Raw genomic sequence first — 21,835 nt, 5'->3', positions numbered from 1 at the left:
ATCTGAGGACCATCTGGTGTGAGAAAAGGTGCTGAGCCCAGGGCAGTGTGTCTGATTTTTCAAGCAAGGGGGCTGGCTGCGTTGAATAAATGCACAGGTAAAGGTCAAAAAAGACAACAGTAATAGCTGAGCTATTATAGTGGTTCTCAACCTTCCTACTGCCCTGATTATTTTCATTGTTACAAAGGGGTTGCGACCCACAGGTTGAGAACCACTGCTATAAAAGATTCCACTGCAGTGGAACCAGAGGCCAACAGAGCCTGGGTGTTAGATCCCAGGCAGAAGGATGGGATCCCGCCTGACGGACATAGACCTGGAAACCAAAACTAAGAAGACGGGCTTAGGTCGTAAGCAAGGATTTGGAACCCCTGTTCAAAACTCAAAGAAAAATGTAAAGGATTCAAACTGCACTTCTGGAGAAAAACATGTCATAACTGCCAAAAAGAACATGATATCCTCTTGAGCAATGAAGAGGATAGAAAGGTGGGGAGACTTTTTGAAGACACCAAGTATACCACCCTAATTGCAAAGCTAAAATCAGATGGAATTCCCATGTATAAAGGCAGTGTCATGATATTGACAAGTCCAGTTGCTGCCAAGAAGAATCTCTTCCTCAACACAGCCACTGTGAATGGGCTCCTCTGGTCCAGATCAGGCATTGGCAAGGCAGTTAAGTACATGTAGACATTGCCCAAGGAAAAGCAGCCAGTGACAGGCCCGGAAGGAGTAGCTGGCAAAGCAGCTCCCTACACATGACCAGGACCCTTCAAAGTGCCATGAGTTGCTTCCCAAAGAGGTGAAGGAAATGGAGCAATTTGTGAAGAAATACAAGAATGAGGTTCTGGGAGTAGGTGACGTCAAACTTCCCTGTGAGCTGGATGCTCAAGGCTCAAGGCCCAACCAAATGTGCATCCCCAGTGGGGACAGAGCACCTCAGTAACAGCGGAGGCCATGGAGGAAAAATCTGCCAAGCACAACAAAACTCAGCACTCCTTCTGTTACTGCAAGACGAGTATGGAAGAAGGAGATGCAGCCGTGTATGCTGAAAGGACTAGCTACGAGAGCCTGTGGCACCGGCTCCAGTTACTTATTTATTTATTTTCACTGAGATAGAGTTTCACTATGTCACCTTCGGTAGAGTGCTAAGGCATCACAGCTCACAGCAACCTCAAACTCCTGGGCTCAAGCGATTCTCTTGCCTCAGCCTTCCAAGTAGCTGGGACCACAGGCGCCCGCCACAACACCGGCTATTTTTTTGTTTTAGCAGGCCTGGGCTGGGTTCAAACCCATCAGCCCTAGTGCATGTGGCTGGCGCCCTACCCACTGAGCTACAGGAACCGCCCACCTGGCTTGTTTCATCTGCAGGATCTGCTGTGAATTCCTGGTTGACATGAAAACAAAACAAAAAAAAGTACTATCAAGCTAGGAAGGGACATGAAGGGACTTTAAATCATATAATTAAGTGAAAGAAGGCAGTCTCAAAAGGCTACAAACTGTATGATTCTACCTATATGACATTCTGGAAAAAGCAAAAAAAAAAAAAAAAAAAAGATCATTGATTGCCGAGCATTTAGGAGGAGTGCAGGAGAGATGAAAAAGTGGAATGGAAGGGATTTTTAGAGCTGATAGTTTTACTATTCTGTATGATATTATGATGGTGGACACATGACATGGAGCTGTCAAAACCCACAGTACTAAAGAAAAGTGAACCTTAATATAAACTATAGACTTTAGTGAATAAGTACTGGTTCATCACTCTTAACGAGCACCAGTGCAGCATGGTAATAACAGGGGAAACTAGGAAGCAGAGAAGGAGGCATATGGGAATGCTCTGTGATTTCTGCTCAGTTTTTTGGTAGACCTAAAAACTGCCATAAAAAAATAAAGTTCTTAATTTTTTTTTATGTGCTACAAGGGAAGATCAGTTGCTAGACAATTGCTCAGCCATGTTTCTCCTTAGGCACGAAGATGACCTTGCATGTTTGCTGCTGATGGCACCTCTACCCATCTGTCCCCAGCATAGCATTGGCCTGTTGAGAACTGTCCTTTGATTGTGATGGGTAATAGAAGAATACTTTTTGAGTGCAGGAAGCACACTCATTGGTCCATCCAAGGACCTTGTATTATTTTGCTGCCTTTAGAAAGCAATTGAATTAAATCTGGCAGATAGAAATGAGAGATTTCTTTTTAAATTTGCTGATTATGAACACTGACCTTAATGAGCTTATAGTCTAGAGTAGATAATACATGAGCATAAACCACTATAACTGAAGGTAGAAACATGATTCATACCCTGAGAGAGGTACAATTGAAGTGGGGAAGAGAGAGAGAAAGCTGGGTAAGGGAAAGTTGGATTAGCGAGCCAGGTATGAAAGGGCCTTGTGGACTAGGGGGATCCATGTTCCAAGCGGAGAGAATTCCATAAGCAGGAGGCAGAGAGGTGAATAATTGAATGCACTGGGAACAGATAAGGTGGCCAGAGCATGGTGCATTAGAAGGATGAGGAAAGGCTTAAAAGGTTGGGGCCAGATGGTGGGAGGCTCTGATTCCCTGGCCAAGAAATTGAGACTGTGTTCAGTAAGCTGTGGGAACCGTTGCATGTTAAGGTAGGGAATGAGCAGATCATTGCTGTGCTTCAAAAGAGTCATCAGTGGCAGCATTATAGGATGTGCCTGAAGCATGAAGCCTGTAGGTAAGAACAGCCACCTGGAGACTACTTCAGGAAAATAAAAAGAACTCAACCAGGGGTGGTGTCCATAACTCAGTGGGTAGGGCGCTGGCCACATACACTGAGGCTGGCAGGTTCAAACCCAGCCTGGGCCAGCTAAAAGAACAATGACAACTGCAACAAGAAAAATAGCCGGGCGTTGTGGCGGGTACCTATAGTCCCAGCTACTTGGGAGGCTGAGACAAGAGAATCTCTTAAGCCCAAGAATTTGAGGTTGATGTGAGCTGTGACACCATGGTACTCTACTCAGGGCAACAGCTTGAGACTCTGTCCTCCCCAAAAAACAACCCAACCAGTTGGAAGCTGTCCCTTCTGCCTCTGAATTCCCACGGCCCTTTATCTATACTTTCATGTACTTCCCAATTTTCACCTTATCTACATTTTTAAATTAAAAATAGTTCATTAAAAAAATAATAAAAATAAAAATAGTTCATTATAGGGGGCAGTGCCTGTGGCTCAGTGAGTAGGGTGCTGGCCCTATATACCGAGGGTGGCAGGTTTGAACTTGGCCCCAGCCAAACTCCAACAAAAAATAGCCAGGCATTGTGGTGGGCACCTGTAGTCCCAGCTACTTGGGAGGCTGAGGCAAGAGAATCATCTAAGCCCAGGAGTTGGATGTTGCTGTGAGCTGTGATGCCACTACACTCTACTGAGGGCAACAAAGTGAGACTCTGTTTAAAAAAAAAAAATAGTTCATTAGAAAGGAAAAGGAATAATATAGAAAGATCTAAAGCAAACAATTACCTATACTACCACCACCCAGAAATAACTACAGTTAACATTACATGATCTGAATTTTCAGATTTTTTTTTTATGTATAAGTCATGCTACACATGGCTGCTATTTTGGTTTTTTACAAGTGTACAGTTCTAAAACCTACCTTCTCAAATTACTTTATGTTGGACATTTTTCCCTGTTGATTACGGTATCTAGATTTTTTTTTCTGTTACTGGTTTTTGTTGTTCCAGTTTTGTAAATTGGCAAAATGCACATAACATGAAATTTACCATTATTGACATTTAGCACACAGTGTTGTGTGATCATTGCTACCATTTAGTGTCAGAACATTTTCATTACCCCAAAAGGAAACCCTGAACTCATTAAAACAGTCACGCTCTCCTTCCATTCCCTGGAAACCGCTAATCTGCTTTCTGTCTCTATAGATTTATCTATTCTGGATATTCCTTACTTTCCTTCATCCCTCCCTCCCTGGTCTCCCTCTGTCACCCTGGGTAGAGTAAAGTGACATCACAGTTCACAGCAACCTCAAACTTCTGGGCTCAAGTGATCCTCCTGCCTCAGCCTCCCAAGTAGCTGAGACTAAGGCACACATCTTCACACCCAGCTGAGTTTTAAATTTTTTTTTTTAGAAATGGGGGTCTCACTGTGTTGCTCAGGCTGGTCTCTAACTCCTGGCCTCAAGGGATCCTCTTGCCTCCGCCTCCCAGAGTGCTGGGATTATAGGCATGAGCTGCCAGTCCTTGGCAGGATTTCTTCTAAACAGAATTATATACTATGTGGCCTTTTGTGTCATCCTCCTTTTGCTTAGTACAGTGTTTTCAAGGTTAAGCATATCTAAATGTTTAGATTTTTTTAATGGAGCTATCCCTTGTCTTTTTGTTTTGTTTTATTTTGCTTGAATAAAAGATGCTCATTCGGTAAGGCGCCGGCCCCATATACCGAGGGTGGCAGGTTCAAACCCGGCCCCGGCCAAACTGCAACCAAAATATAGCCGGGCGTTGTGGCGGGCGCCTGTAGTCCCAGCTACTCGGGAGGCTGAGGCAAGAGAATCGCTTAAGCCCAGGAGTTGGAGGTTGCTGTGAGCTGTGTGAGGCCACGGCACTCTACTGAGGGCCATAAAGTGAGACTCTGTCTCTACAAAAAAAAAAAAAGGTGCTCATGGACAAACACTACAGAGAAATGAAAGCCGTCCTTAAGAACCCCACCCTCCTATATTTAGCTGCTGTTAATCGTCTAGGATCTGCGCATCCAGACTTTCAGATGAATGAAAGTTGGTAGAGGACCACCAAGTTACTGCTTCCTTCCAACACCTCCTGTCTTCTCTTCCTTCCTATTACTTGACACAAATATGAGAAGATATCTTAGCATCTCTAGTCGCTTTTAGGACTAACCATTTTCAGATGTTAACATATGCTGTCTAAACCAGTACTTCAGTCTCTCAGCCTATTGACACAGCCCAGCCTGCAGGCAGCCCTCTGCTCCTGCCCCACTCTCTCTGCTCAGCCCTGTCTCACAAGGCTTCTATAAGGTCCTTAGAAACCCAGCCTGTATCCCGCCCTCTCCCACTGCCCCAGGTCAGAGGTTGCGTGCCCCATTCCACCAGACACTCAGCCTAACTTAGGGCTACCCTTGGTTCCTGCTTTTGGCGCTGTGCCCCTGGGAGTCCCCTGAAGGCCACCTTCATGGGTGGAGTCCTGTCAAGATGCCCAGCTACTCACCTCACCCACAGGAAAGCTTTAACTACAGAGGGCACATTACTTGTTCCTGGGGATCCCACATCCTTTGAGTGGCTCTTCTGTATTTGGGGGAATTCCCACATTTAGTCTATCACTTGCTTTGCAGCCAGGATGCAGCTCTGTGTGACCTCAACCCTGCCAATCACAGGGAACTCTGAGCCTTAGGATTTGGAGAGGAGGAGAGATTGGCATGGGGCAGTGGGACTGTGATGTTTTTACTGGAGCAGCACTCAGGGGATGCTTGGTGTTCCTGACCATGTATCTTCCACGCCTGGCTTTCTGGCCCACCTGGGATTCAGTGTCCTTTAAAAATTCATACTCTGCTTAAATTAGCAAGTCTCATTTTCCCTAAGAACTTTGATTAGTGCCTCATCCTTGCCTAGCCTCACAGTTACAGGCAGGCTGCTCCCACCGCAACCCATTCCCTGCCCCTGCCCTCACATACCCTGCCCTTCCCTGGGAGTCTGGCAAGAGCCTTCAGAGAGGAGAAATGCCCTGTGCTCTCTACTCCTGTGAATTCCCTTCAGAGACACTCTTGACTCCCTCCTCCTCTCCATGGACTCTCTAGCCTTCTCTGGCAGGCTGTTGGGAGTGATGGTTGCTAGACCAGCTGGAGCATCATTAGTATCCTCCAAATCAGTGGTCTGGCATCTCCATTTAGAAAGTGTGAGCACTTTCTACTTTGTTATTACCTTTGGGACATCTACAAAACTCCAGGACAATAGGAAAAGTCTGGGTGGCACCTGTGGCTCAGTGAGTAGGGCACCGGCCCCATATACCAAGGGTGGGGGGTTCAAACCCAGCCCCAGCCAAACTGCAACAACAAAAAAACATAGCCAGGCGTTGTGGTGGGCACCTGTAGTCCCAGCTACTCGAGAAACTGAGGGAAGAGTATTGGCTAAGCCCAGGAGTTGGAGATTGCTGTAAGTGGTGACAACATGGCACTCTACTGAGGCCGGGTGACAAAATAAGACTCTGTCTCTAAAAAAAAATAGGAAATGTCTCCCTTCGTATCCTTTCACACACACATTTTCTGTGTATGGGGATCATCATATACTATATATATGCCATGTCGTAACCCACTTTTTAATTTACTGTTACACTACAGATAACATCTCATGTTGATGAGAACAGTACACCCTCACCCACTTTTTAAAAATCAGCCATGTTGGCTTGGCGCCCATAGCTCAGTAGTTAGGGCACCAGCCACCTACACCAGGGTTGGCAGGTTCGAACCTGGCCCAGGCCTGCTAAACAACAATGACAACTAAAACAACAACAGCAAAAACAGCCAGGCGTTGTGACGGGCGCCTGGAGTCCCAGCTACTTGGGAGGCTGAGGCAAGAGAATTGCTTAAGCCCAAGAGTTTGAGGTTGCTGTGATCTGTGATGCCATGGCACTCTACATAGTGAGAGTCTGTCTCAAAAAAAAAAAAAAATCAGCCATATTGTTTGAAGTATAATCTACAAACAATAAAGCATATCCACTTTAAATTCTATAATTTAGTCAATAGTATTGCAGCAATGTTGATTTCTTAGTTTTGGGGTTTTTTTGTTTTTGTTTTTTTTTTAAGACAGGGTCTTACCCTGTTGACCTTGATAAAATGCTGTAGCATCATAGCTCACTCAAACTCCTGAACTCAAGCAATCCTCCTGCCTAAGCCTCCCGAGTAGATGCCTCCCACCACGCCCAGCTACTTTTTTAATTTTTTGTGGAGATGGGTAATGCTCTTGCTCAGGTAGGTCTCGAACTCCTGAGCTCAAGGGATCCTCCCACCTGGGCCTCCAAGAATGGTATCATTATACAGGCGTGAGTCACCGTTCCCAGCTCCTATTTGCTTTGCACATTAGGAATCATCACCACAGTCAAGATATATTTCTGTTATTCTAAAAAGTTCCCTTAGGTCCCTTTGCAGTCAGCCCCTCCCAACTCCCAGCTCTAGGCAACCAGTCAGCTTCATTCTTTTTAACAATTGTATAGTAATACCGTAATATAGAAGTCCCTTAATTTATTTTACCTTTCTCCTATTCCTAGACATTGATTTGGATTACAATTTATTGTTTCATTGATTCCTGAATCATGTATTTGTAGAACAATTAATTTGTGCTAAGTATGGTGCTACTGTAGCAGTAATACAACAAACCTGGGGTGGCACCTGTGGCTCAAAGGAGTAGGGCACTGGCTCCATATGCTGGAGGTGGTGGGTTCAAACCCAGCCCTGGCCAAAAAAAAACTGCAAAAAAAACCCCTGTGTGTGTGTGTGTGTGTGTGTTTAGCTTATTGCCTTAGAACATAGCCCCTAAAAGTAGAATTTCTGGCTCAGAGTGTGCATATTAAAATAATATTGATAAATATTGTCAAAATTCCCTTGAGCAAAATTGTAACAATTTACACTACCAACAATGTACACAGATGGCCATTTTCTCATCCTGTCACCAGCACTAGATATTATAAATCTTTCCCAGTCCATCAGGAAACAATTGATTTGAATTTGTGTGTCTTTGCTTACTGGGGAGGCAAACGTGTTAGTGTCTGTAACTTTGGTTTGTGAAAATCACTGCCCCAGGAGCCAGGCTCCCTTGTCCCCACCCGTCACAGTGAGGCCATGACCAGGCTCTTTCCTGGGGTCACCATCCATTAACCTGAGAGAACATCCTGTCCTGTTGGAAGTAGGACAGAGAGGTCCCCTTTTGGTTCCTGACAGCTCCCTGCTTGCATTTCATCAGGCACTTTGGAGCAAGCCTCTCAAGGATGTTGTTAGGCCTGGTCTCCCCTCGACCTGAACCACTTAGAAACTGGGTCAGAGAACAGACTCCGGAGCAATGGAGGCCATGACATAGCCTCCTTCCTCCCGGCCCGTCTCTGCAGCCTTGGGGCCCTGCTGGTTACACAGAACATGAAAATGGCCCCTATGTTTCAGCTCCCATCTGCCCTGGCCCTCTCAGGGGACTTGCCTCCACCTTCCAGATACTGAGGAATGGCATGGCACTTTGCGACTCCTTAGGCTGGTTCTGTCTTGAAGAATGTTGTGGTCTTGATTGCCCCATTCTCTTTCACATCGGCACTCCCTCTCTCCTACTCCTTTGCTGCTTTTTTTTTTTTTTTTTGAGATGGAGTATTACTGTGTTGCCCTTGGTAGAGTGCTGTAGCATCACAGCTCACAGCAACCTCAAACTCTCGTGCTTAAATGATTCTCTTGCCTCAGCCTCCTGCCACAATGCCTGGCCATTTTGTTGTTGTTGTTGCAGTCATCATTGTTGTTTAGCTGGCCCATGCTGGATTTGATACTACCAGCCTCATTGTATGTGGCTGGCGCTGTAATCACTGTGCTACGGGCGCCATCCCTTGCTGCATTTTGATAATTTTAACAAGTTACCAGAAAGGAGAGTTGGTAAGTCACCTCTATCTAGACTCCCTGATGTTCAGTTTATTCATTTTTATCTTCTTATGCTTTAAATGTTCAATGTTAACCATAGTCACCTTATTCAGTACAAAATCCCATATTGGCCCATATTTCCCCATTATAGAAATCATCAGAGTCTTACAGTTCATGTGCTTATTTAATATGAGAGTCCTAGAGTTTGGATATAGTTTGTTTGACCCCTCCAAGCCTCCTGTTGAAATCTGACCTCCAGTGTTGGAGGTGGAGTCTAATGGGAAGTTTTTGAGTCATAAGGGGCAGATCCTTCATGAAAAGATTATTGTTCCACCTGGAGAAGCGACTGATTTCTCCCTCTGTTAGTTCCCATGAGGCTTGTTGTTTAAAAGAGCCTGGTGCCTCCCTAGCTCTCTCTTCTTTTTTTTTTTGAGACAGAGTCTCACCATTTTGCCCTCAGGAGAGTACTGTGGCGTCACAACTCACAGCAACCTCAAACTCCTGAGCTCAAGCGATTCTTTTGCCTTAGCCTCCCAAGTAGCTGGGGCTACAGGCACCTGCCATAATGCCTGGCCATTTTTTGTTGCAGTGTTACCGTTACTTAGTTGGCCCTGCCACCCTCGGTGCATGTGGCTGGCACCATACAACTGTGCTATAGGCTCTGAGCCGTTTGTTTGTTTGTTTGTTTGTTTGTTTTTTGAGACACAGCCTCACTCTGTCACCCTGGGTAGAGTGCTGTTGTCATAGCTCACAGCAACCTCAAACTCTTAGGCTCAAGCAATCCTCTTGCCTTAGCCTCCTGAGGATCTGGGACTACAGGCGCCCACCAATTTTTTAGAGATGGGGTCTTGCTCTTGTTCAGGCTGGTTTCAAACTCCTGAGCTCAGGCAATCCTGCCAGAGTGCTGGGATGGCAGGAGTGAGCCACCGCACCGGGGTTCCCCTGGCTGTGTTGATTCCTCTTCGTCATGTGGTCTCTGTACATGCCAGCTCCCTTTCCCCTTCCTCCATGAGTAGAAGCAGCTCATGCTGCTGGCACTGTGCTTTTTGTACAGCCTGCAGAACTATAAGCCCAATGAACTTCTTTATAAACTACTCAACCTCAGGTATTCCTTTATAGCAACACAAATGGACTAAGGCAGTAACTTTTTCATTGACAAGCTGTTATTAAACTATCTACCTGGCCAGGCGCAGTGGCTCATGCCTGTAATTGCAGCACTGTGGGAGACCGAGGTGGGTGGATTGCCTGAGCTCATAAGTTTGACACCAGCCTGAGCAAGAGTGAGACCCTGGGACTATCTCTACATCCTGTTTTGTGGTCTGTGTTGCTCACTGAAAGAGCCAAATTGTTTACAATGGAAGTGTTTTGACCCATCTAGGTCTTGGAATGATTTTATTGTGTTTCCTGAGCTTGAATGCAAGCCCTGGTCAGAATCTCTCTGCAATTTGTTTTGGATTAAGGGCAGATAAGGGAGGGCTACTGAAGCCATAGGGATGGACATCGGGGCCAGGAGTTTTAGGAGATGAAGGATTTTCTGAAGGGAGAGACTAGTTAGGAATGGCAGTGAGTCCACAAGAGGGCCAGCAGAAGGAGCTGAGGCCAGCAGGTGTTTGTAAAATTAAAGAGAACCTGATTGTAGTTCTTGAAGGAGAGACATAAAAGTAAAGGTGATGCAGGGTGGGACAGTTAGGCTAGAGTTTCTCAGGTGGAAACTCACGTTCCTAGCCTCCTTGATCAGTTTCCCTGGGGTGGGCCAGAATGTGCATGCTAAGAAAGTTCTCCAGGTGGTTCTCAGGCCCACTGCAAATAGAGCCCCTGGTAGATACCACTGGGCTTAAGGCAGAAGGCTAACAGTCTGTTATTACCCCTGCCACTGACTAGATAAACAGCCACAGTCAGGCTGTGTCACTGCATCCCTGGGTCTTTTCTATAGAGAAGTCCACAATGACTTCCTCTTGCCTTATTCCTGCCACACCTCTACTCTGTACCACTCTACTGGCATCCTGAACATGCCATCTTCAGTCATTATTCACATCTTACCACCTCAGAGGTGCTCTCCTTATGAGATTGAGAACTTGAGGGCAGGGATTGCCTTAGACTGCTTTGCATCTTAGTGGCCAGCACCAAGCTTCACCCTTCCTGCAAAATCCCTTGGACATCCCCTGAGATTTACGTAGAGTGTTGTCATGTGGTAGCATCATGTAGACCAGTGTTTCAACTTTTTTATCTCATGGCACACTTGAACCTATAGTCAAATTTCCATGGCACGCTTAAGTTATATTGATAAAAAGAAAGAGTAAAAAAAGAAAAGAATATACTTGCTGTGCTTTGAACTTCCTTCAAAAATAATTTAATTAATGATCTTTAAAAATTTTTCAGGGCACACGGGTGTAGAGGGACAGATCTGAGTTGGGAGGCTTTTATAAAGACTGGGTCTTTCAAAGAGAAGTATTGGTGAGTGGTACTTCCCTAGCTTCTCACTTAAACTTGGCCCTGCCTGGTACCAAGCGGCATTGAGCTACTGGTGCTCAAGTGACAGACCTAGGCCAAACTTTTGACCCTTGTCGTCATGCAAGTACCTATGATCTATGAGAGACAAATGACCTCCCAGGAAATGAAGACAAGAAGCCATGATGATGGAGGGTGTGAATTCAAGCAATTCTGGTGCCACTGTCTGAGTTTCTAGTAATATTTGGGGCACTAATATACTACTAGTTATTATAAGAGAATGACTCTCTAAAATTCTTCTCAGATAAGGACTTTTATCTGGTTGGTGATGAACTCGGTCAAATTTAAGCCTGTCATGTTTTCATACACTCTCTCTGCCAACTTGTAGGTCCTAGGTCTGAGGAGAGGAAGAAACCCAAGTTTAACCTCAAAGTTACCTGATTGGTTTAGTTGAGGTTTCGGGGTTCATGGCACAAGGAAGAAAGTAGGAGCCTCAGGCTGAAACAATTCATAGAAAGGCTGTTATGAGGGTAGTTCTTAGGCCAACTACGTATTTTCTGTGGGTATAAGGATATCTGTTACTATTTTGGGTTTTACCATTGTCCTCCACTTTTATGATTTTTCACTCCAGTGCTCCATGGGGAAGCAGATATAATTAAAGCAAGTATTTGGACTTGTCTGGTCCATATTCACTTTTTAACAGTTCATAATTAATATTCTCTCCGTATAGGGGGAACATTCCTACTTTGCTGTGGCGTGTGAATTGTTAAAGCCCTTTGGAAAGCAATTTTGTTTTAACTATTAAAATTTAAAAATACATACTCTTTAGCCCAGTAATGCCACTACTGGGAATCTATCCCATATAAATGAAATTACCAGTACATAATAAAAAGTGTACGGGGATGTTCATTGTAACATTTTTCACAGTGACCTCCCCCCCAAAAAAATCTAAAAATAAACTGAATTATCAGCAGAGAAATTGTTAACTAAATTGTGGAGCATTCTCACCAGGGAATGTATTATGCAACTATTAATAAAAGAATGATTAGAGTTTTACTCCTCTTGGGAGAGGAGGATTTCTACAAGATATTATCAAATAAAAAAGCAAAAAGCAGGTAAGTATGAATATATATGTTTAAATAAAACAGTGAGATATTTATTTGTATGTAATTGTACAAGCACAAAGAAAAGGAAAGGAAGATATACACAGGTGTTATGGCATGTGTGCACGTGTGCACACATATGTTGGAGAGTACCACAGTGAGGCAAGTGACGTGGGGAAAGCAGGCAAAAAAGAAAAATAGACACCCTCCCCCCCAAAAAAATGAACTTTATGGTAATCAATTTGTATGACGTTATATGTGTGTATGTGTATATATATGAATTAAGAAATAAGAAAAAATATAAATCTTTATCTACTGACTAGAAAGGATGTCCATTATATTTTGTTAAGTGTTGAAAGCAAATTGTAGGACTGACTTTATGTTAAACACAAACTCATAAAAAGTTAGCCTGTGTATAAGATTGCATGCTTGCATGATTCTGAGCAAGGATTTTTTATACCTAGGTATTGACAGAGGGGCCTGAAGTGAAAGTAGAGCAAGACGGGGAAGGGGTAAGATGGAGCCTAGATCCATGGCAATTGCAACAACAATAAAAATAAACAAATGGGACTTCATTAAACCGAAAAGCTTCTGTACAGCTAAGGAGACAGCAACCAAAGCAAATAGACAACCTACACAATGGGAAAGGATATTTGCATATTTCGAATCAGACAAAAGCTTGATAACTAGGATCTATAGAGAACTCAAATTAATCCACATGAAAAAAACCAACAATCCCATATATCAATGGGCAAGAGACATGAATAGCACCTTCTCTAAAGAAGACAGACGAATGGCTAGCAAACATATGAAAAAATGCTCATCATCCCTAATTATTAGAGAAATGCAAATCAAAACCACCCTGAGATATCATCTAACCCCAGCAAGAATGGCCCACATCACAAAATCTCAAAACTGCAGATGCTGATGTGGATGAGGAGCGAAAGGAACACTTTTACACTGCTGGTGGGACTGCAAACTAATACAACCTTTTTGGAAGGAAGTATGGAGAAACCTCAAAGAACTCAAGCTAGACCTCCCATTTGATCCTGCAATCCCATTACTGGGCATCTACCTGGAAGGAAAAAAATCCTTTTACCATAAGGACACTTGCACTAAACTGTTTATCGCAGCTCAATTTACAATCACCAAAATATGGAAATAGCCTAAATGCCCACCAACCCAGGAATAGATTAACAAGCTGTGGTATATGTATACCATGGAATACTATTCAGCCATTAAAAAAGATGGAGACTTTACATCCTTTTTATTAACCTGGTGGAAGTGGAATTATTCTTAGTAAATAATTCTAAGTGGAATTATTCTAAGTAAAGCATCACAAGAATGGAGAGCATGAATCCTATGTATTCAATTTTGATAGGAGGACAATTAATGACCTAGTACACATTGGTGGGTGTGGGAAGTGAAGGACAGAGAGAGAGAGAAGGAAGAGGGGTGTGGGAAAGGAAGAGCAGAGATAGGGAAGGAGGGAGGGGGGTGGTGTCTCAGTGTGTGACATACCTTTTGAGGGCAAGACACAATTATAACAGAGACTTTACCTAACAAATGCAATCAATGTAACCTGGTTTCTTATGCTGTCAAGGAATCTCCATCAATTAAAAAAAAAAAAAAAGGTGGAGCCTAGAGAGAGGTTCAACTTTTTTAAAGTATTCATCTTTGCATTTTTTTGTGTTGCAGTGGTTGTTTGTCTATAATGTATTAGTGATCTACTGCCATAATCATCCCACATAACAAACTACCCCCCAAAATTTGGTGGGCTTAAAAACCAAACCTTTCTTTAACATATAGCTGAAGGAGGAGAGTTGTACCTGTGTTGTGAAGATTCAATAGTCACTTAATATTTATAAAGAAGTCTACAGCTTTCAAAACACTCCTTTGAAATGTTTATTACTCTCATTTATTTGATTTAAATGTTTGTCTATGCATCTGTCACTAGCCCATGAGTTTCTTGAGTGCTGCAACTGTGTCTCATTTATCTTGATAACCTCAAAGTTTAATACAGTTCCTGAAACATAAAAAGGTGCTAATAAGTGACCACGGTGTATGCCTGTAATCCTAGCACTTTGAGAGGCTAAGGTGGGAAGATCACTTGAGGCCAGGAGTTCAAGATCAGCCTGAGCAAGAGCAAGACCCCATCTCTGCAAAAAATAGAAAAATTAGCCAAGTGGTACATGCCTGTAATCCCAGCTACTTGGAAAGCTGAGGTAGGAGGGCTTGAGCACAAGAGTTTTAGGTTGCTGTGAGCTATGGTGATGCTGTTGCACTCTAGTTAGGGAGACAGAGTCAAACTCTGTCTCAAAAACAAACAAACAAAACCCCATAAAAACTCTTTATTTAGCTCATGAGTCTGTGAGTAAGCGAGTTAGGTGGGACACAGCTGGGTGGTTTTTCTGGTCATGGTGGAGCTCACCCACACATGCCTGGGGAGCAGATGGCTGTGGCTGGTCTGGCTGGGATGACTGGAACATCTACATCTTTGAGAAGGCCAGCCTGGGCATGATGTCATGTGATGGGAAGGGGACAAGAGACAGGGCAAGCTCAATCATATGAGAGCTTTCATGTTTGCTTACAATCTACAAAGCAAATCACATGGCAAAGCCCAGTAACAGGGTCAAAGGGGAATTAAAAGTTGCACAACAAAGGGAGAATTGATACAATGCAGGTTAAAAATGAGATCATTTTTACAGTTGTACCATACGTAAGTGAAATGTGTTGAAGAAAAAGGACTTTTTCCCCTCCTTTTACCAGAGAGTGGTCACTTGCTTAGAACCATGTAAAATTCAGCAGCAAAATTAGTTACATCTGGGTTCCTATTTTAGTTACCATCATATAAAGCAGTGGTTCTCAACCTTCCTAATGCCGTGGCCCTTTAATACCTTTCCTGTGGGTCACAACCCACAGGTTGAGAACTGCTGATGTAAGGCAACAGATGGCTTTGGAGATTTGGAAAGTGTTTGGCATTTACACAAGTTTTCCCTGATTGAGGGGAGGGGAGGGTTTCAGGGGCTGGGACAGGGGTAGCTATTGCAGCCCCAGCTCATTGTTGGTGGCTACCAAAATCATAGAGTTCCCAAGAAGCTCTGCAGAACTCTGGAGGGAAAATGACACTAGGCTGGGGTTAAGGAATGCTTGCTAGACACCATTGCTTTTGGACTACTCCAGTCAAGGACAAGGAGCAGTAGATCTTTTGTTCCAACAGGGCTACATGATATGTTCAACTTAGGGAAGTATTTGTCAGGGAACTCAGGAAAGCTCAAAACCAGGAAAAAAAAAAGATATTGAGGGGAAGGGAAGAATTATGATAATGGTCCTTTTGATTTTCTTCACAGAATACCCAAGTAGTTATGGATGATTTGATTTTGTGTGATCTTGTTTTGTGTTTTCCATGATTCGTGAGACCTGTAGTAATTGACAGACTGTGTTACCAAGTGAAGATGACAAACAATTCAAAGTTGAAAGGCTCCACAAGAGACTTTGCTGTCCCTAGAAAAGAAAGCAACTGTGGGCTCTCTGCCCATTCAGCATATTTGTAGCTAAGAATTTTGCAATTGACGAGAGATTGGAGTGGAAGAACGTCGTGTGCATGACTGATTTTCTTCATTTTAACTCCCTTGTTAATGGAGCAGGAATTTAATGCATCAAAGTAACAAGGATGACCATATGCTTCTATACAGAAGCCTTTCTCATCTAGCACAAAAAACACAGCCTTCTCCTGCTGGGGGTGTGGAATGTCATGCCCATGAAAGAGAGCTCAGTGGCTTCTCCCTAGGAACAGATTCCACAATGGGCTTTATGATATCAAAACTGAACCTCACATGTGTGTAGTACTGTCCTCAAAGAAAAGAACCCCAAACTTTTGTGAGAGCACATCCTTCAGATCTCCTGCCAGCCACTCACCAACATTTAGCCAGTTTTGTTTGGAGTCCCAGGAAGCTTGTTCAGCTGAGCCTCAGACCATGTTAAAAGTGTCCCAACCTGGTCTGGCATACAATTAGTTACCTAGGCAATATCCTCTTCCTGCTGCTTCCTTGTTAAGAGAACTGAGATTATGTTTATAGAAACAATAAATAATATGCCCATCTCCAAAGAATGGATCTTGACTCATCTAGGCTCTTATAGCACTCCTATCCCCTTGGCCACCTGCCTATTGTCGCAGAATCCTTGATAGCTGTGTGACCATATGACCCAGCTCTGCCCAAGAGACATCAGGAGATGTTGTCTAGAGAGCTTAGAAAGATAATGCCTTCTGAATAAAATATTAGAGGAAGGAAGGAGGAAGCCTTTGACTCTTCTTGTTTGGGAGCTGGGTGTGAGGATGTGCAAGCTGGAGCTGCAGCAGCCATTCTGCAACCTTATGAGGAAACAAGCAAGATGAATTTATCACACATGAGATGAGGGAATGGTAAGATGAAAAGAGCTTGGGTTCTTTGTACACTGAAAACTCTGTGACATTGATGAAAGGAATTGTGGAGGACACTGATAAATGGGAAAATATTCTGTGTTCTTGGATTGGAATAATTCATACTGTTAAAAGGTTCTTACTACCCAAAGTGATCCACGTGCAGAATGCAATCCCTATCAAAATTTCAATGGCATGTTTCACATAAATAAGAAAAGATCCTAAAATTCACATGAAACCACAAAAGGCCCCAAATAGCTAAAGAAATCTTGAACAAGAAGATCAATATATTCTTTCCTGATTTTGAACTATATTACAAAGCTTTTGTAATCAGTACAGCATGGTACTGGCACAAAACAGACACATAGACCCATAGGCCAGAACAGAGAACCCAGAAATCAACTCATATATAGTCAAATAATTTTCAACAGAAGTGCCAAGAATATACAATGGGAAAGGACAGGTTCTTCAATAAATGGTAGTGAGAAAACTGGATAGTCAGATAAAAAAGAAAAATTGAAATTAGACCTTCATCTTATACCATATACAAAAATCAGTTTAAAATGGATTAACGACTTAAATGTAAAACTAAAATTGTAAAACTCCTAGAAGAAAACATAGGAGGAAACTCTCCTTGGGATTTGTCTCAGCAATTATTATCTTGGATTTGAGACCAAAATTTAGGCAACAAAAGCAAAAATAAATAAGCTGGAATGACATTGAACTGAAAAGTTTCTTCACCTGAAAGGAAACAATCAGCAAAAGGAAAAGGCAATGTGAGAAAATGTTTGTAAACCATATATCCTATAAGAGGTTAATATCCAAAATACATAAGGAGTACATACAACTTAACAACCACCAGAAGAAGAAAAAAAAAAGTCCTATTAAAACAGGCAAAGGCCCTGAATAGACCATTCTTCAAAAAAGACGTATGCTGTAAATGGCAAAAGGTTTATGAAAAGATGCTTAATATCACCAATCATCAGAGAAGTAAAAATGAAAACCACAATGAAGGTGGATGTTATCAACAAATTAAAAGATGACAAGTGTTGGCAACAATTTGGAGAAAAGGAACCCCACCTTTGAGTCTATGTCCAAAGGGAATAATAGTACCTTCTCAAAGAGATACCTGTATTTCTGTGTTTATTGCAGTGTTATTCATAATAGCCTAGATAGGGAAAGAAACTCAGTGTTCTTTGACAGATGAATGGATATGTGTACAATGGAATAGTATTCAACTTTTAAAAAGAAGGATATTCTGCCTTTTGCAACAAGACAGATGAAGCTTCTATGCAGTATGCTAAGGCAGATGTGGAGACACTAATACTGCATGAGCTCACACCTGTATGGAATCCTTTTTCTTTTCTTAATTTGAACTCATAGTTAACAGAGAAGAATGGTGGTTACCAGGAATTGGGAAGATGGTGGTGAGAGAAAAAGAAGATATTGATCAAAGGCTACAAGCTTTTCTTATAAGATGAATAAATACTGGAGACCTAATGTATAGCACGGTGACTAATAATGGTTAATAATAACATATTGTACGTACATATACTTGAATTTACTAAGAGCCTAGATCTCAAGTGTTCTCACCACCACCTACAAAAGGGTAATTATGTGAAGTGATAGATATGTTAGTTATTTTGATTGTAGTAATCATTTCACAATGTATACATATATCAAAACATCACATTTTATACCCCAAATATATGCAGTTGTATCACTCATACCTCCATAAAACTGAGGGAAAAAAGAACCTGTTTGATCTTTTGTGAGCTACAACTCCAGTCCTGGCACCATCTACTTCCACTCCTCTTGTTATGAAAGATAATAAAAGTCTTCATTGCTTAAGTCACTGTTAGGTATTCTGTTACTTGCAAACAAAAGTATTTTCAACTGATATGTCTTATCCCTGGTTCTTCAGCCTGGCCAGAGTAGGTTTGGCTGATAATTTCACCATTGTAGCTTTGCAGCCAGTTAACTTTATCTATAAAAATGGGGATAAAAATACTACTTGACCTCCAGCAAACTTTCTGACTCAGTAGATCAGAGTGTGGTCTGTGGATTAGTAGATCCGTTTCACCTGGGAATGTGTTAGAAATGTCAATTTTCAGGCCCCCACTCTAGACATACTAAATTAGAAATTTTGTGGGTAGAACCAGCAATCTGTGTTTTAATAAGCCTCCCAAGTGATTCTGTTGCATGAAAAAGTTTGAGAACTACTGATATAAAAGGTCAAATAGAATGGTTGCCTGTCAGCAACACCTAGGGAACTGAAAACTTCTCAAACTTCCCCTGCAGAGTTCGTTCAGCATTTCTACAGTGTAGCCTCTTGTGGCCTGTGAATTTATATTTGCAACAAGATGCATGAAGCTTCTGAACATTATGCTAAGTAAAATAAGACACAGAAAGACAAATTTGTGCAATCTCACATATATGTGGAATCTTTTAAAAAAAAAAAATGCATTTGCTGAAAGAAGAGGTTGCAAGTGGACCAAAAGATTCCCAGGTGACTTGAAGTAAGACCAAGGTGGGAACCAATTGAAATGGATATGAAAACAGGTCACCTATGCCAAGGGGATGTCTCTCAAGTAAGGGGTGAGGAATATACCTGTTTGGAGGGGCCTCTAGGAACTGGTGAGCCAAATTATGGCTTTTTAAAACCTGGCAGGTAAGAGAACTGAGTGATTAATCTTAGAAGACTTTTCAGCCCTAAAGCAGCGGTTCTCAACCTGTGGGTCATGACCCATAGGAACTGTATTAAAGGGCCGTGGCATTAGGAAGGTTGAGAACCACTGCAAAGGATGCCAGCTTAGGAAGGTTGAACTTTGAAGATCTGGCTGGCGCAAGAAAACATGATATTGGTGAATACCTAGACTTGTGAGCAACAGGTGGAAAGAGACTAGAATTTTACTGAAGTCTCAAAAGCAACCTCACTGTCCATCAGAGCAGGCTCAGTAAATCCAACACAGTTTTTCTCTCTGCCTTTGTCGGGTTTATGAGACAGCAGGTTTGCACTTCAGATGTTCATTTATAGAGTGCTAGACTACACCTGCTTCGTGTGAGGCTTGTGCTTTGAGGTTTGTTCGGAAAATATTATTTTTAAATAACATCCAGGCTTAGCTTCCCATCATCATAAAGGAATGTTGGGAACATCTTGCTTATTAAGGATCAAAACCTCGAGCCGAAGCAGCCTCACTCTCCATCTAAACATGACTTTACCAATTCTGGGAAGATGGCCAACTGGTAGCAACCCTCGGCAGAGGCTCTTGACGAGAGGTAGAAAAACTAGACTGAATCAGACTCTATGAAGCCAAAGGTGGAGAGGTGAGCCAAGAAAGACGTTCAGCAAGCTGTAACTCCAAGGAAGAGCATTCAAAAAAACAAATTACAGGTACAAATCCTATTGACTAGAGGACAGGAGACCCCTCCCCCCAAGCAGGAGGCCTGCAGTGGACTATCTGTGAGGGAGCAAGGAACAAAAGACCTCCCATTTTACCTCTCTGGAGAGAGCCACTAAACACCAGGTCTCTTTCTCCAGGGAGGTCCCACCTATAAACCTAGACACCATCCCTCCAGGCATAAAATTGAACAAATATTTTCCCCCACAAGTCCAAACTCCCAGTCCACCCTTTCCACCTCACATGGCAGTCTGAAGTTCTGCTCCTTGCAGAGCACAGACTATTTGATCTTTTCCTGAGAGATATGGGCATAGTGTACCAGGGGTCCTCAAACTTTTTAAACAAGGGGCCAGTTCACTGTCCCTCAGACCATTGGAGGGCCAGACTATAGTTAAAGAAAAAAACAACTATGAACAAATTCCTATGCACACTGCACATATCTTATTTTGAAGTAAAAAAACAAAACGGGAACAAATACAATCAGACCTCTTCATGTGGCCCGCAGACCGCAGTTTGAGGACCCCTGGTGTAGACTGCCAACCTTCAGGACAGAATCTGTGACTAACCAGGAAGAAAGAGGGTGTGGGAAGGAAGGGGCACATGGCGGGAGGAGGAGCAGTCCCCTGGTTATAACTGGTTAGTGGTGGTGTTGCCCCTTGGTTAGGGCTGTGTCTGGCGGGACAAGGTGCAGAACCGCCAGCTCTGACAGCACCCCCAGTGGGAGAGTGGTTGCTCCATGTGGACTGAGTTCAGTAGGCAGGGCTGGTCCCCAGCCCCTGCTAAGCCTACAAGCAGAGGCTTGCCAGGTGTGGACTGAGACCTAAGGGCAAGGGTGTGGTCCCCTGATTCCAACAGAACCCTTGAGCAGAGGCTTGCTGGGTGTGGACCAAGACCTGAGGGCAAGGGCATGGTCCCCTGTCTCCAGCTGGGATGGTGAGCAGAGGCTTACCAGTGAGGACTGAGACCTGCGGGCAGGGTGTGTTACCCTGACTCCAATAGAGCTGGTGAACAGAGGCTTTCCAGGCATTGACTGAGACTGGCAGGTGGGGGTGTGGTCCCCTGACTCCAACTGGTCTGGCAAGCAGAGGCTTGCTAGGTGTGGACTGAAACCAGTGGGCAGGGGTGTGGCCCCTGGCTCCAAATGGCCCTGTGAGCAGAGAAGTGGACAACAGTCTGGTGTGTAGGGGCATGCATTCCTGGCTCAATTGTGCTGTTGGAGACCCTTGAATCCCTCTCTGTTGAGCAGGATTTTCACTGCCTGAGACAATTTAATTGGAACTTGTGTCTGGGGCTGTCCACCCAGGGACATTCTGAGGTTGACCTTTGAAGTTCTGTAGTGGAAAAGAACTGAAGGGTAGGGGCTGGATGCCAAAGCTGTTTGTATCTCTTCACAGCCAAGATTTAAACCTAATACTGTAGCTTCTTAGGATAGGGTAGAGGGTGGCTGATATCAAAACAGAGCTAGTTTGCGATATCTCACCAAGTAGGTTCTCAGAGTCTCTAGCCAAAACTCTGAAAGGGGCCTTTGTAAGGTTGTGGGAAGTAAGACACAATTACAAAGCCTAGCATTTCGGTAAGGGGCTATGTCTACTACCTGGGAACCCCAATTCAGTCTCACCCTACCAGTTCTAATAACCAAACACTGGAAAATAAGCATGGTGTGGACCCAACAGAAAAACTCTGGCAACATAAATAACCACAGTAGATCAACACACACACACACACAAGAAATGACAAAGGAGATACAAAGAAGATGCCATCCAAAGACAAATGGCTGCAATGTCAGAAATCGAATTCAGAATATGGATTGCAAATAAGATAAATAGAATGGAAGAAAAGATAGAAATTGAATTCCAAAGAGTAATTCTAAAGTTGACTCAAA

At 43.2% G+C, this 21,835-nt stretch overlaps 1 protein-coding gene and 1 pseudogene across 1 annotated transcript in view; both read left to right on the top strand.

Moving 5' to 3' along the window:
• Nucleotides 1-21,835, top strand: part of TMEM266 (transmembrane protein 266) — a 124,968-nt gene that overhangs the window by 28,292 nt on the left and 74,841 nt on the right. The window lies entirely within an intron of this gene.
• Nucleotides 287-1,426, top strand: LOC128588728 (testin-like; annotated as a pseudogene).

This window comes from Nycticebus coucang, chromosome 6 (genome assembly GCF_027406575.1).
Source record: "Nycticebus coucang isolate mNycCou1 chromosome 6, mNycCou1.pri, whole genome shotgun sequence".
Taxonomy (NCBI): domain Eukaryota; kingdom Metazoa; phylum Chordata; class Mammalia; order Primates; family Lorisidae; genus Nycticebus; species Nycticebus coucang.
Note: the sequence above shows the minus strand (reverse complement) of the source record. Positions and strands in the feature narration are given on the sequence as shown.